This window comes from Nanorana parkeri, unplaced genomic scaffold (assembly GCF_000935625.1).
Source record: "Nanorana parkeri isolate BGI_ZX_2015 unplaced genomic scaffold, ASM93562v1 scaffold463, whole genome shotgun sequence".
In the NCBI taxonomy this organism is placed as follows: domain Eukaryota; kingdom Metazoa; phylum Chordata; class Amphibia; order Anura; family Dicroglossidae; genus Nanorana; species Nanorana parkeri.
The window spans coordinates 292,646-306,081 of record NW_017306731.1 but is presented as its reverse complement, the minus strand read 5'-3'; the positions used below and the strand labels follow the sequence as shown (position 1 = coordinate 306,081).

Below are 13,436 nucleotides of genomic sequence, written 5' to 3'. Positions count from 1 at the left end.
TTCATAACAAACATGAGCTGCAATGTTTGCCAGCACAACCAACTTTCATCTACACTGCATACCGTGTTTCCCCGAAAATAAGACACTGTCTTATATTTTTTTTGGCTCAAAAAAAACACACTAGGTCTTATTTTCGGGGTAGGTCTTTTTTTTGTTTTTAATGTATAACAATCCAAAGTTAATTGCAAAAAAATGCAAAGAGTGCATTTGGTATCACTACGCCTGTGGCAGGAGCCGGCGTTATAGAGGAAACATCGGCTTATGCGGCTCTGCTCCCTCCGGTGCTGCCGCCTTGCTTCCTCTAGCGCTGGCTTCGTTGGCACCGCTGATTCTCTCCTGCGACTCTTCAAGTTCCCCCTTATGCCTTAGCGGCCATTGGAATGGTCACAACTAGGTCTTATTTTCAGGGTAGGTCTTATATTTTAGCAATTCCCAAAAATGGTACTAGGTCTTAATTTCGGGGGAAGGTCTTATTTTCGGGGAAACAGGGTATCTTCCATGTTTGGGCCTCACCACCTGGAACAGCACAAGCTGTGCAGTCCTATTCCAGGAGCATTCAATACACATTTGTATGCTGTGAAGTTGGCTTCATCTATATTACCCAGAATCATGCAACATCGGAACCCAAAAGGCCAGTGTGCTAAGCGAGTGGTAGAGGTGGAAGGTCCCCTTTGGCTTCTCTGTATAAGGGCCAGTTCCCAGTAATAGTGCTTAAAGAAGAACCCCGACACAAAGACATGCGCAGCTCAGCCTATATTCTGAAGCATCTTGCAAGGAGAAAGGTAGGAAGCTTTTGTTGCAGAGGAGACATGGGGAGAATTCACTAATTCTGGAGCAGACAGAATCTGAAGCAGCAGATGACATCCAATCATCTTCTGTCTTCAGCTTGTCCTGTCAAGCTTTGAAAATGAAAGCTAGAAGCGGATTGGTTGCCATGGGCAACTGCTCCAGATTTTGATAAATTACCCCCACAGGGAGTCTCTTCTGCAATAAAAATCCTTCCTGTTCTCCAATTCTACAGCTCAGAGTTAAGAGTTTCCCTTTAATAGCCTGAGTAGCAGCCACCTTACAAATGATTATAAAGGTGGGCAACTATGAACTGGTCGTGCAGCTCCTCCAACGTGATGTACAGCACTTTATCACACAGCTTCAGGCCTCGTAACACCACGTGAATACTGCCTCGCCTTCCCCAGCTCCACAAGAGCCGTGAGGTTCACGCCCCCGGACCTCCCACCTGACAGAATAGACTAGGATTTAGGTGACGTTGGGAGGATTTGGCAGCCATGTTGGTTTTGGGAAACACCTTAACACCGTAGTTCGGTTTTTATAGTTAGCGCCGTAAATACAGACTAAGATATCTATAAATTGCAGTACAATATATTACAGCAAGTTATGAAAAAATAAGCCCAAACAAAGCTTTTTTTGTTTTGCACAGATAATTTTTCTCTTGGCTTAGTACATACAAGATTTCATTACCCGATTATTGGGGGGGATGTGTTCGGAGACAGGGCACGAACTTTTCCTTGTGAGTTTAATTATTGGTGGCAAATATTTAAATTTACGTAATCTGCCATTATCAAACATGGCGCGGACGGAGCCTGCCAGTCTCTTGTTTGTCCTGACTTTTCCCACCACCTGGTGGCGATTGTGCGGCAGTGCAGGCATAAAGTGCAGAATGCTTACGTAGTAAGTTGTATGTCAGTGAGGGAGGCAGGTAAGTGCCTGTGGCACACATCTCCATTATGTACACTGAGAGCTGCACTTCTATGGGACAACAGTGATAACTGCAGAAACGTTTTTAGCATTATAAGCATTGATCACCTTTTGGAAAATGTAATAAATGCACCAACAATGATAAAATAAAAATGTGCATATATGAAATGTTTGCATTCAGTCCTGCAGAGCATTGCAACTGCATTCAGAGTGTCACAGGTGCAACGCCCAGGCTCTATTTTTTACCCCTAGCCCCTTATCCATACGGTGGTACAGGCCTTCTGTTATAAGGCTGGAGGAAAAGTTAAATGAACTACAATTGTGATGATGTCACTGCCCTGCTGGGTCCCTCTGCTGTGGTGGCCGATGGGACTAGTAGCATTTCCATTCAGCAATCGCTGTGAATGGACGATGCGGCAGAGCCACGCACAGCCATGCTGAACAATAATAATAATTTAAAAAATGAAGGAACAAGGAGCATCCCACAATTCTGATATGCGGTGAGTGATGTGTTTTTGGGCATGGTGTACGCTTTATGTTACACCCTAGCCCCCATTCATGCATAAGGGCCCATTCACACCAGATGCTCCGCTAACCTCACAGCGTCTGTTGTGCGGTGCTCCGGCATAGTGCCGAAGTGTTGATCCCGGCACATTGCACTGTTTTTTTTTGTTAGAACTTTATTGAAATGTCACAAGTGACATTTCATTCAGCCCTATGGGCACAGCGGGTTGCGCGACAGTTTTGCTGCGTTGCATACCGCCGCACTGAAAAAAAAGTACTGCATGCCATACTTTTTTTCAGCGCACACCACCCCATTCCTACCGCAACATGGTGGTGTGAATGGGCACCATTCGTGACAAGGCAAATTGCCTTCTCTTGCTTTGCGGGCTGCGTTGAAAACAACAACGCAGCTCCAACGCAGTGTGAATGGACCCTTATTTAGGCAATTTTGAAACACTGTTTTTGTGTCTTTTTAGGCTTGAGCTTTTTTGTTTTAGGCAATGAAAAGCTAGTTACTAGTCGGAGGAGTGGGTTGTTGGGTGCGCACTCGCGCAAGAAACATGCAGTATGTGCCTTTTTTCAGGTTCTCCTATTGAAGTCTGTTATGCCAAAAATGCTCTATATGCGGAGAAACATCTGTCAGACTGGATGCTGTGTTTATGCTTCTAGATGGATTAAATGACAAGTGTTTACATGCACCTGGAACCAAGTCCTAGGGGGTCCAGCAGCTGAGTGAATAACCGAGCCAAAGAGAAGGGAGCCAAACGCCGTTCGGCTATTCACTTCAGCCCTGTACGGCTGTTTGCAGCTCCCTTCGGTGTAGCCGAACAGCCTCAGTGCGCTCAGCTGAACCAAAGTGAAGAACACGTTCGCCTCAGCCTATCCAACATCTGGATTGGTTGAGGTGAGCATTCGGCTATTCACTCTCTGCTGTTTACCCCTATTCTAATAGGGGCCAAACAGCAGAGAGTGAATAGCCAAATGCTGCCGTGCAACAATTAGCTTGCTCATTCTGTTCGCTACCTCAGAGAACAGACTGAAAATGACATGTAAACAAAACAAACAAAAAAAAATGACTTGGGGTCCCCCGGCCAAACCATACCAGCTCCTTTAGGTCTGGCAGGAATGTTAGGAGGGACTCTTGAGTTAAAAAAAAAAGTGTGGGGTTCCCCCCAAAAGTCATACCAGGCCCTTTAGGTCTGGTAGGAATTTTTAGGGGTCCCCACCACCCAAAAATGAAAAAAGAAAATGTGGGGTCCCACCTAAAATTCCCAACCAGACCCTTAGTTCGGGCATTGGCCTGGCAGAGCAGGAAAGGGGGGGGGGCGAGCAAGCGCCCCCCCCCTGCACCATACCAGGCTCCATGCACCCTCGCCACCAAGTTATCCCCCCCCCCCAGCTTCCTGATTGCCAAGGAAGCCAGCTCCATGCTCCCTGGTGATGAGGGAGTATGGAGACGGCTTCCTGGCCAATCAGGAAGCTGGGCGGCATGTAATAACTCACCGCCCGGCTTCCTGATACCGAAAGTTCTAGTATCAGGATAGGCATAGGGAGCATTTGGGTGAGTACAAGTACTCGCCCAAATACTCGGTATCAGCACCGATACTATCCGTGCATCGGTATCCGTGCATCCCTAGTTTATATGACCTTTACCTGACTAGAATCTGCAGCAGATTTGTATCCTTTAACAGTTGGACCAATTCAGTCTATTACTGCTAATATACAGTATACGGGGAACAAATCATAAATATGTCCTCTGCTGCTGGAGGTGTTTATAGAGGAGTAAGGCGTGCATCCTATGTGAAGAGCTGTGATATGCTGCACTTTGCTCTCTTGGTAACAATGACAGGACAGCTTAAATTCAGCTTAGTAATAACACCATCTGGAGATGGAGAATCTAAAGGCCAACTGGAAATAAAAAAAATTTGTTTTGGGTAAGAAATAGACGAGCCGGCCATATAATGAAAGAATGACAGCTGCACAAACTTATTTTTTTTAAATTTGGGGTTATTAGAAAATAGTTAATAATCCTGTCAGTGTTAATTTTGCTGTCAGTGTCCCATTGGAGAAAATGACCTCCCTTCCCTGTCCTGTAAGGCATAACTTTAAGTTCTTAAGAGGAAATCTCTCCAAAATAAGGGAAATACTGTCTTAGATCGGTTGTCACTAGAACAAGTGGCCTCATTGGAAGATTTCCTCTCTACTCTTGTTCCAGAAACAAGTCAAAATTTTGGATTTTGGCAGAACAAACAGAGAACCCGAATCTCACCATTGGTGATGCAGGAATAGAAACCTGTCAACCCTGAGGATCTAGTCCAGGGGTAGGCAAATTCAGCACTCCAGCTATTGGGAAACTACAAATCCCATAATGCCTCTGCCTCTAGGAGACATGCCTGTAGCTGTCAGTCATGCAATGCCTCATGGGATTTGTAGTTTCACTATAGCTGCAGTACAGAGGTTTCCTGCCCCTGCTCTAGTCCTTCCCTTTTCTATTTAGCCCCCCCAAAAAAGTTTTAGCTTTGGATACAGTTTTAACACGCTCTCTCTTGTTCACTTTATTTCTCTGACAGTACCTATGGATGGACAATGGAAGATAACATTGACAGCATTTTATTCAACAAAGTTTGTGTTCAGTGACAATAATAACTCGAAGTTGTCATGGTTTGCAGCGGGTATGACAGCTGGATTGTATGCTGTATGGACTATGTTTGTCTTACCCGGCTTCCGAAAAGTTCCCTGGAAACTAAAGGTATGAGTCTCTGCTTAACCCTTCTGTTGCCAGACTCTTCTTTCCGATACTTGTAGCAAGTCCTCCACTGTGTTAAAATGGATTAGGCCTCATTCACACACAACGCAAGCAGAACTGTATATTGCGTATATATGCGTCTATGCGCGCGTATATACGAGCATGTACGCGCGTATATACGTGCACTATATGCAATCCCAGAATGCATCACTCGTAATGGAATTTTTTTATGTACTGTGCGCGTATACGTGCGTATAGACACGTATATGCGCGTAAACACCCAGTAAATACGCAAATATATGGCTCCATACGCGGCTGCGTGCATGGAGCCATTTATTTGCATAGGTTGCATATGGTACAATACGCACATACACGTGCGGCAGTGTGAATGAGGCCTTACTCTCAATTCCCTGGAAACCTGTATCTCTACACTATAACCCTTTGAAGCTGTGGCAGCTATCTTGGGCTCACCTTCACTTCCTGTCTGAGTGACCTTTATTCATCAATCTCCTTCTTCTTCCCCTGATCCATACTGTCCTTGGCTCCCCTCTTACAACTATTAGCTTTCTCTGCCATCGATCATTTTGTTTCTGAGCGTTATGTGACAGAACACATCCCCGGCATCCCTTAGATGTGCCTGAAATCACCCAGGGGCCAGCAGGGAGAAGCGGGCACATATAAATGATTGCAAACAATGAAAAGCTACTCTACTCTCAGCCCTTCTCGGAATGCCGATGCCTGGCTATAGCCCCTGCTGGCCAGCTGAATACAAATCCAAAAGAAGAAAGCCAGCACATAGCTTCTGGTCCTCTTTAAAAGTTTATTGAGATAAAAGACATTTCAATCCATCATGACTAAAGTGCTAATGTGTTTCAGCCTATGTGGTGTTAATCATACCAGTCAAGCAATCAGCAGAGTGCACAGCTAAAGTTTGTAGCACCTAGTGGCCAGCGCGGAGAAGCGGGCACATCTAAAGGGACCCTGGAGACATGTCCATTCATATGATGCTGTGAAAACTATGAGTATACAGGAGCTTGCTAACCCTTCCTACCAAACTCAAAGCACAGAGCAGCAGGCAGACCCAGTGATGACATTAGTTGGTCCCGAAACAGGTATTTTTTGAAAAAAAACGAATTATTTGATTGAAAATTCTTAATTGCATGTTGATTGGAAGGGATGGGGGAAGGTGTTATATGTGTACACTGCACCTTTAGGCCCCGTTCACATGTAGCGACTTATCGCGCGATTTTGCGAGAAGTCGCCGGCTAATGATAGTCAATGGAGCTGTCTTAGCTCCATGTCGCTCGTCGCAATCTCAAGTCGCTTCTACCGGACCCTTTTTTCGGCAGATTTTGCGCGATTTTGCTTTTTTATCTATGGAGCCCGACGGAGAAGGTCGCGCTACCGTCGCTGGATCGTCGCCCCGAAAGTCGCGCTATCCCGGCCGCTGCAAAGGTATGTCGCTACATGTGAACGGGGCCTTAACGTCAGGAGTCCTAGACCTTTTTTTTGTTGTAGCTATTTTTCATTATTTATGTTTCACAATTTTTTACTTACAGCTTAGGCTGGGTTCACACCTAGGCGTATCGAATATGCACGTTTGTCACGCGTTTCTACCGTGGTAAAGACTTACATTTTCTGTGTTGGTTTTTTTTCCAGGGTTATTCACAAAAGGGTGAAGAGTTTCTGAGAATGCAGGAGAAGTGAACAATTTAGGACAACATAGCTGAACTAGAAAAAAATCTCCAATTCAGCTCACTTTCCAGTTCAGCTATGTTGTCCTAATTGTTCACTTCTCCTGCCTTCTCCAAACTCTTCACCCTTTTGTGAATAAACCTGTTTGTCTTTTTCCTCATTAGGGAGATTTCCCTCACTTCCTGTCCCTGTGTCATCCATACAAGAAATGGGGGTTGAGGTTGTCATCATGACAGGAAGGTGCTGGTGTCTTGTATTCGCTGCGGTGTACACTTTCTCGGTCACAGAACAGCTTTATCACAGGCTGCATATTTTGGAGTAGGCATGCAGTAGTGGAGTAGACACAACACCTCAAAGATGTCTATCATACCTGCAGTGCAGGTGTTAGTGAGGGGGAAGTACAGCAGAAGCAAATAAAAGCTTGTTTTTTAAGTTATATGATATGAGGAGAGGGAACACTGAATTGCTACACAGCAGAGGTAACCAGCTAACCACTCTGAAGCCATTTATATGATGGTTTGGAGTTCAGTTTTAAAGATTATATGCGTTTTCTTGGTAGGATATGTACTCCCTTCACTGTTTCTCTTGCACATCTAATGAATTCAATTATGTTTAATCTTACAAACTACTTAAGGACAGTCATTTCTCCACGGACCAAATCCTTTTTTCTATTGTGGACATGTGTTGGACAGATTCGATGGGTCTAAAAAAAGGTCCCCGGATTGCCAGTAGTAAGTTTGGTAGTTTGAAGGGATCTCCAGACGTATGATTGAGAGACTAGTTCAAATTTTTTTTTGTCATAAGAATAAAAAGAATAGCCAACATGTTTCAGGGGCTTAACTGATCCCCCTTCATTGGGGCATGTATAAGTGTGGGCTGGAAGAAACTTGGACTGAGAGCGGGTATGCTGGAGTTGGTTTCTCCAGCATTGATTTAACGGTCTAGCATTCCTGGACTTTCAACAATACGCCTGGCACTTTCTTCATTCTACCAAACTTACTATCATTTCATCAAAAGTTTCAGATCCTCATATTTCAGTCAGGATTGTGCAGATGGAATTTTACATAATGGTGTAGTTTTTCCACAGGTTTGGGATTAGAGACATTTTGAATGATATTCTGCATGCTAGCAAGGCGTTAAACACTCATGCATGTAGTGACAAAGTCATCCAAGGCATCATCTTCTTTGCTGGAACCTTGGGATATAAACAAGTAGGAGGGTTTTTTTTTAATCCTTTCCTTTTCCATCTTCTCATTGGAGCTGCTTAGGACTGCAGGGCTCATTGCTAGTTCTGAATGGGGGTTTTCACTTGACTTTGACTGAATATTATGCGGTTTTAGGGACAGACATTAACTCTGCTGTAATTTGTTTCCTCCCACAGGTTCCATACCTACCTTCTGGGAAAACTCAGACAGCGAATGTGATGACACTTTTGCAAGGTCAGAAAGGCCGATTGGTTGACCTGGGATCAGGCGATGGAAGATTGGTTAAGTTGGGTTATTTGTTTTATAGAATTATTTAATAATGTTGCACATTGGTAGAGTAGGTGGAGACTGTCTTAGATGCATGATGAAGTTGTGAGTTTATACAAGCTTCTAGAAAATGGGCTGAAATATTAGGCAGTACTACACTGGCCATGTAATAGAGTTGAAGAGAGAAAGACATTTTTAATGGCCAGCTTGGTTGACAACCACGACTCTCCATTGATCCAGTGAAGGAGAGAGCATAGCTGTCCTAGGACAGGCATTGTTATTCACAGGATTACCGGGTTATATTTAAGAAATAATAATTAAATGGAAAAAAAAATTAAAAAATAAGAAAATAATTATAACACACAACAATAAGATATAAAATAATTTTAAAAAAAGTAAACGACAAGCTAAAATTTTTTTTACAAAAAGTGATAAAGTAAGAAAAAATAAAGAAACAAAAAAACATTAGAACTAACCCTGCCGCCCCAGCCATCCGGTTGCCATTCTCAATTGATGTGGGGTGGAGGGGTGGGGTTTGGTTGGCTGGGAGGGGGTGCGTTGCGGAACCTGGCCTTGGGGCGGCAGGGAGAGCAAATCCGGCCCTGGATACCTTACCTGTACTGGAACTTCCAGTCAGAGGAATATTTCACACGACCCCTAGTTTGTTCAGGACCAGTCAGTTCAGCTAAAGAGCAGACCATTTGAAGCTTAAAGAAGTCTCCAGAACCCTAACATTTAATTGTGAGGTGTTCAGGTAACTCTTGCAGTATTTGAGGTCAAAGTGCAGGCTTTTTGCTGACCTAAAATCAGGACGATATTGCGCCAATTCATCCGGCAAAAGAGGTGTGTTAAGAAAAAGCCTTTGCTGTCCAAGAAGAGCAAGATTACAGTTTGCCAAAGAACATATAGAAAAAGACCAGGTTTTGTAGAACAATGTGCTGAAGACTGATCAATCAGTGATAGAGTTGTGTGGTCACAGTAACAGTAGACATGTTTGCTTCAAACCAAAGACAGTATTTTAGGAGAAGAACCTCAGAACAACTGTGAAGCATGTTGGTGGAAAAGGTTTTAGTTTGGGGTTTCTTTGCTATTTTGCTACTTCAGGGCCTGGGCAGCTTGCAGTTATCAAGTCGAAAAAATTATGTGGCTTGAAAAAGAAGACCCGCTCTTCGAAACGCGTAGCCAGTTTCTTTTTCAAGCCACAGAGTACCCCAGAGTGTCCATTCTGAAGGGATTACTCACTGCAGCTGTATGACACTCAACAGTTTTATCAAGTATTAGTTTTATATGGTTTTTATTTCCAGGGCTATTAGAGATATCTTGAAAGTAATGACTTCTGCAGCTATCTATCTATCTATCTATCTATCTATCTATCTATCTATCTATCTATCTATCTATCTATCTATATATCCTGCATCCAATGCCCAAGTAATTTCAACCCAATCCACAACATTTCCAGGTCCTTTTAAAAGTGAACATCGTTCTCTACATAAGAAAATACCACTAAAAGTACTAAACTCCTAGCCATCCAAAATAAACCAAATTTAGTTTGTTGCCTTTAAGGTATTCATCAATGTATGCTATCTATCCTAATGATAAAAAAAATGCATATGTAGTTCATACTTGCCATCTATCTATCTATCTATCTATCTATCTATCTATCTATCTATCTATCTATCTATCTATTGTGATAGTTTGGTGAATATAGCACAATGGTAAGCGCTAAGTGACCACTCCTGAAGCCGACTTTAACATAAAAGGACAGTCTTTATTCATTCAAAAGGTCAACAGTCCATGAACTTCAGAAAACAACTTGCTTTTCTTCAGCATAAACAAAGCATAACACTTCCTTGGACTCTCATTAACACTTCATGTTTTGCTTATGAAATTAATGGTAAAAGCCGCGCTTCTCTCACCGACATCTGGCTGTCCCATACACTCCCAGTATGATAGAGGTGAGGAGATTAAGGGGGGATATGATCTCCATGTACAAGATGTTCAATGGTGGTAGCAACATTAGCGATAAACTGTTTAAAATTAACTCCATTACAAAAACTAGAGGCCACCACCTAAAATTGGTGGAAAAAAAATTCCAGCACAAGGGGCGAAGGGGGTTCTTCACAGTAAGATCAGTTAGGGTCCGGAACTCACTGCCACAGGCGGTGATTTCAGCAAATAATGTGGAATTGTTCAAGAAACTTTTGGACGATTTCTTAAGGGACCGTAATATACAGGGGTACAGGTACTCCTAGAATGAGATCCTAATAGGTTGGACTTGATGGACTAATGTCTTTATTCAACCTCAAATACTATGTAACTATGTATGATAGTCCCAGGACTTGCCCTGAAAATACAGTTCTCAGCAGCTTTCCTTAGCTTTAAGTTTTAAGTATTCACCCCTCGTGAGTCACTGTCCCTCTCTGTCTCCCCGACAGGTATCTCAGGGTCACCGACCCTCTGGACCTCTCCAGCCTTCCTGGCTGTGTCGCTTGTGCTCACGCACGCAGCAGAGTCTGCCTGTCGTCGTGTGCCTCTTGCACACCCACAACTCTCCCCTGAGCACTGGGCTGGCTTCCTAATAAGGCTGCTCTCAGCCACCTGATCAGCCCAACCTGGCCATTGGTAACACATGGCCCCAGGACTGGAGATCCCAACCCACTATAGTCTGGAAAACCTGGAAGGTACTGAACAGCCAGTTGCCCTCCTCTGCAAAGGTATTCACATTGTGGAACCTCTCAGCCCCTCTGGCTGAGAGTCCTGGGCGCCAAAGTTGCCATACTACACTGTGGCATTGCCATGCACTGCCACACTATCTATCTATTTATTTTATATAATAATCTATATGTACCCACATCACAGCAGCCTTTGAGCATAAAGCCCATTACATTATCTGTAGCCAGATGCTCAGATGCTGCATAGTGGGTCACATGCTTCTACTTATCTTTATTATTTTCTCCAAAATAATTTAGAACTGTGGGGAGCAGTGGGTGTTAGAATGTAGTCATTTTTTATGCGCTCTTTATTTAACAAGTTATAGTTTTTTTTTATAGTTATAGTAAGTATATTTATAGTATAATATGCATATTACGTATAAGATAACCAGTAGGTGGGGGTGTCGTATATAAATAGTACAGTCAATGTAGAAAAAGTATTATCACCATTTGTCATCTTATATTGTCGTGTTACAGTAACATTATAATATTACAAGGTATTCTAATGCAGGGGGGCACTTCTTAAGTAATATTAGAAATGCACCGAAATCTGATGGAGGAATTTAAGCTATTCGGCCACATGTCCAATTATCGGGTGAACCTGCAGAAGTGTGAACTACTGAATGTCTCCTTGCCCCAATCTGAGGCAGACTGCGTGAGTAACTCCTTTCCCTTTACGCTGAAATCCGATTACATGACTTATTTGGGTGTCCGCATTCCAGCGGACCTAGCAGAACTTTACTCCTTGAATTACGCCCCTTTACTACGCACCGTTGAGGATACGCTTCTAAAATGGATGAACCTCCATCACACTTGGTTTGGCAGAATTGCCCTCTTCAAAATGAATCTGCTGCCTCGCTGCCTCTACCTGTTCCAAACCCTCCCCCTTTGTCTTCCTGCCCTCTTCTTTCGCAGATTGCGTTCTGCCATGATACGCTACATATGGAGGGGCCGCAAACCGAGGATACGGTACACGGTCTTAACTATGAGGAAGGAACGTGGTGGGGCGGCGCTCCCGGATCTGGAAGTTTACTATAGGGCCACTCACCTTTCCTGGTCTTTCTTTGTCTCTGTGTCCTTCTGTTGTCTGCTTGTCTAGTCTGGTTGTGAGTCTATTGTTATGTTGTTTTTTGTAAGATGGCTCTAGGTGAAGCAACTTACCTGGTAGTCAAAGGATTTTGACCTTCACATGCTTTCTGGTTATAGCCCGATAATGCTGGCCCAGGTCTTTGCCGGCCCGATAACGCTTATTCTGTATCCCCTGTTAGCAATGAACAGGAATCCTCTATACTGAGTGTTCCTGTTCATTCATAACTTGAGAACACTGTGTGTTTACTATAACCACAATCATGAATGTACAGGAGGTGATGTAGATCACTTCCCATTCATTCATAATTGAGGATATAGTACACATACCATATCCTCAATTATCTACAAACACTCAGCGATCACTGATCGCTGAGTGTTTGCTCCCCTCTCTGACACACTGTCACAGGAGGCTTAGCGAGCATTGCAGGGAGGAGAGCCCAGCCTCCTGTGACAGCGTGGGCCGGCCCCCACAGCACTCGGCCGGCTGTCACTTTCTCTCCTCCCCGCTGGGACAGAGAGCAGCGTCCAGGGGGGAGGAAAGAAAGCAGGGATGCGCCGATGTATAGGCATGAAAATTGCACTTTTGGCATTTAGTAAGGATGCATCGGAAGTACTCGTGCTAGGCATCGGAGCATTTGGGCGAGTAGCCCAAACACTCGGAATCGGCACCGATATCGATACTAGTATCGGTATTGGTGCATCCCTAGCATTTAGCCAAAAGTGCCATTTCCGTCCGATATGTTTCGGCGGCTGATATATCGGTGCATCCCTAATATTTATTATTACAGGTTTTTGCAGCGGTATCTCTGGGATTTCAAAGTTCAGGCTATGAGATAAATCCTATCTTGTTAAACTGGGCCAAAACAAAGGCTTTGTGGAATGGCCTCTTTGAAGAACAGAATTCAAGACCAACAAAAAACACGTTTTTGAGGAGCGCGACTACCTATGATAAGAGTAATGGCCCAATGTGCTGAACTTGGGAAAATGCATAACAGTGTGCAATACAGACAACCAAAACTTATTTGTCATATAAAAGGGGACAAATTGATGACTTACAATTGGGATGTGAGCCTATATGCCCTGGTGTCTCTCACAGAATGTTCTCCACGGTCTGTTTAATGCGATGTCCACAGCTAGCAGGTGGGAAGAGAGTGGGTGTCTGCCCGGACTGGAGTGGGAAAACGAGGTGTCAGCTGATGTCACAAACTCAGCTGGCCAGGCTGAGCCGCGGCGGCTGAGACGGGAAAGCAGTGAGCCGCGATCGGCTCCGTAGCCCCGGACTCTATGCGTGTGGTTACAGTACTAGATGTGACTGTCAGCGGGCTGTCAGCAGAGTGCACAAAGATGGACCAGTGCGTGGGACAGTGGGGGATCTGTACGGGGGGATAGATCTTGCTGCCTGCAGGATACGGCTACGCGTTTCGAGGAGATTTCCTCCTCTTTGTCAAGCCACAGAGAGGTATATCTGTGGCTTGACAAAGAGGAAATCTCCTCGAAAACGCGTAG

The 13,436-nt window shown here is 44.1% G+C and overlaps 1 pseudogene; it reads left to right on the top strand.

The window, feature by feature from the left end:
* Window positions 1–1,733: 1,733 nt before the first annotated feature.
* Window positions 1,734–13,436, top strand: part of LOC108790307 — an 18,253-nt pseudogene continuing 6,550 nt past the window's right edge.